The sequence below is a fragment of the Egretta garzetta genome, unplaced genomic scaffold, assembly GCF_000687185.1.
Source record: "Egretta garzetta isolate BGI_Z169 unplaced genomic scaffold, ASM68718v1 scaffold203, whole genome shotgun sequence".
NCBI classification, from domain to species: Eukaryota; Metazoa; Chordata; class Aves; order Pelecaniformes; family Ardeidae; genus Egretta; species Egretta garzetta.
This window is the reverse complement of record NW_009259235.1, coordinates 602,014-605,139: the sequence shown is the minus strand read 5'-3', so window position 1 is coordinate 605,139 and position 3,126 is coordinate 602,014. Positions and strand designations below refer to the sequence as shown.

At 42.6% G+C, this 3,126-nt stretch overlaps 1 protein-coding gene across 1 annotated transcript in view; it reads left to right on the top strand.

Annotated features, from left to right (window-relative positions):
- The first annotated feature begins 454 nt into the window (after positions 1-454).
- ABHD2 (abhydrolase domain containing 2, acylglycerol lipase) overlaps positions 455-3,126 on the top strand; it is a 40,239-nt gene continuing 37,567 nt past the window's right edge. The window contains exon 1 of the mRNA XM_009635874.2: positions 455-474. The gene's annotated coding sequence lies outside the window, so the exon portion shown is untranslated. The remainder of the gene's footprint in view (positions 475-3,126) is intronic.

Here is a 3,126-nt window from a genome sequence, read left to right as displayed (position 1 = left end):
CGCTTTCCCCATCGTGCGGGTGTGATGCTCTGCAGGGCGCGAAAAGCCGCGGTGCGAGCAGCCGGTGCTCACAGGGGGTGAAGGCCGGGGTGGGAGGCAACCGCAAGCTGCTGGGGAGCTGAGCGCGGAGCAGGGTCCTGAGGTGATGGTGCTCGTGTGAGTTAGAGCCGGGTGAGTTCTGGCTGGTGTCAGTCAGGTCACTCTGCTCCCCCTAAACCAGCCTGTTCTCCTCTGTTACTTGTCCTCCTAGGTGCTGACACTGCTGCTAGCATTCTGTGACAATTGTAGTCGTTACAGGTTGATGTGTACTATGTACCTGCTCCTTAGCTGTGTGACAGGATTCTGTCTGCTCCATCCTACAACTTCATGTATAACTTGTGATTTATTCCAGCACAGGGTGGGTAGCTCTAGCTATCGCAGTTGATGTATTACAGCTGGTGAAATCCCTCACCTGACACTAACATTTTTAGAGAGGTATGTTAGCAGTGGCTTTATTACCACAGTTATGGCTTGAGGGATGGTGTTCTGTAGTCGCATTCTCATGCGGGTCTCTTCAGAGAATTCATAACAGCTTCCTCTTATTGTCGATGTACAATTGTCACTGGTGTGGTAAGTACTAAAGATTCCTGTCTGCCTCTTACAGATTGCAGTTTGGCTTCTGTATCACTGGTGTCTCCATCTGTAACAAATGTTTGTGGCTTATTAATCAGCTAACTGGTACAGCGTGTTCATCTTGCATGCCTTGTTTATCAAGGATTATCATGCTCAGCCATGTTCATAATATCGCTTAAGTTCTAGTCCTTGCTGATACGGTGTTTGTAGAACACTCAGTTCAGCTGTTTGTGTTTGTGATATCTTATTTTCAGACCTTCAATAATGTTTATTTCCTGGGCAGGGAGTTTTGTTGTTGACAACTAGTCTTTGGTTGTTCTGTTATCTTCTCTTGGTTTGTCTACTTCACCTTCTTTCCCAGATACTTGCTTGGTTCTCATATTACAAGAGAAGTCTGAATAAATTCTCTTGTCCCTTCTTAGAACAGTGGACACGCAGCCTTTCTTATTTTTCCAGCCATCATTTATTTTGGTCTCAAAGTCAAGAGTAAGAACAGGAAGGATATTAAAGAAGAATGAAGAGCTAATGTTTGGGTTCTTCTATTCTCCTGCCTTACTCTTAAAAATAGTTGTATTTCAGCTTTTTGCATGGGAGGTCCTCTGTGTTACTGAGTGAATTAGCTGAACAGAAGATGAGGCTGACCTCAGATTGTGCTAGACTGTCTTTTCTAAGGGTAGAAAAGACGTGGAGGTTGGGGATAAAACCTTCCATCTTGCAAAACTGTTTCTGAAGAAGTTAAATTAATTTGTTCTACTCTTCTTGTAAAAGCTATATTTTTCTATTCAGGGAATTAGTAGCAGCTTAGGCTTTTAGTATTTCATAAAGCTGCATTATTAAACTTGTCATCTGAAAACCCAGAGATTACACACTGAAATAGTCACTGTTCTGGGATGTAGTATTGGGAAGGAAAGATGGCAGAATAACGTCATTTGTCCTTGACACAGGCATATGGAGAGGTTATTCAAATCTACTAAGTTCCAGCTGAGCTGTACTTTTTGATGAAATTTGATGTACTATAGAAAATGGTAGCTTTAGAGCACTGATTCAAACTCTCTCTAGTTTGTAGATTGACCTCACTTGATAATGGAAATGTCCTGGTTGCTGCTGGATTCACACTGCCCTGTTACTCCCTTTTCTTGCTCTGTATCTCCGGCCTCTTCATCCTTACTTTCACACTGCCAGCTCTGGTAGTGCCAGAACTTGGATTAAGCTAACAAAGAACAGGATTTACCAAATTCTCTAGTAAGGGTGTATGTGCAGGGGTGTCTGGTGCTTATAATACCTGTTGAAAGGTGCAGACACCAGCCTGAAACTGGTGTTTTGGACTTCTCAGCAAAGCCTAAATCATCATAGTTCTGCTAATATATTGTAGTCTTCATCTACACTTTTGAGTTTCTTTGGAAGATTGTATTTCATCCTGTGTTACAGCTCTGAATTACTGTTCTTAACCTGTACTATAGACCAGTTGAACTTCCGTGCAAATATTTGCTCTTCTTAGGTGTAAATAGCCTGTGAAGATTAAGCTTGTGTGCAGTGAAAAAACTCTGATCAAACTCAACTGATTGAGTTCAGTACCAAACAGTTGATTTAATTCCAATGTGCAAGGGCAGTCTGTCCTTGGGGAGAAGCAAAGTCCCACTTGCCACCCACATATGTTGGGCAATTCTCCTAACCCTGTCAGGCAGCTATCTTGGCTTCTTCTAGCTCTAGGAAGGCTTGTGTGCCCAAGGGCTTCTCTTTTCTTCAGCTATATTTGTTGACTTGATAATAAAGAGTGTCTCTAACTGCCAGCCTTACTCTGCCAGCATTAGGCAGCAGTAATTCAAAATCCTTTGCAAAGCAGTTCTGTACAAACCAGGTGCTTGAAACATCTTCGTGCCTGTGCTCTGTTAGAGGTAACAGCAGTGGAAGTGTCGTACTCTGCAATGTATAGAGGATTTTACTCTGTATCTCTAGATTGACCAAGAAGTGCAGTTGCCTAGCGCTTACTCTACTGTTGAGAAATACTTGAGTTTCTCATCATCACAGGTTCAGCCTGACTAAAATAAATGGCATTGACAGCTTCCTCTACTAATATGGACTGAGCTCCTGCAAATACCAAACCCTTCTTAAACTTCTGATATACTGGTTGCTAATAATTGAGCTATGGCCCTGTTCAGGGCATTGAGTACTCAAACAGTGAAATAAGGGCTCCTCGTGTAAAGGGTCAGCTAGGACAAGTGACTCGCTACTAGTGAGGGGTTCGCTGTTCAATGATTTGTCCTGTTTCTAAAATTTTGTATCTTCAAAGATGCTTTTGCATAGAGATGCAGTTTCCAGAAAGATTATGCTGAGGGTGTTCAAGCCTGCTGGCCCTTAACTGGAACACCGTGTTCTGTGAAGTGTTGGCTGGGCATATGTGAGTATGAGAGATTGTATGAAGTGAAATAAGCAGATGCACAGTCATTTACAGTGAACATCCTTGTAAGAGGTAAGGAAAAACATCCCAATATCTGTAATATCCCTAAACTCCTG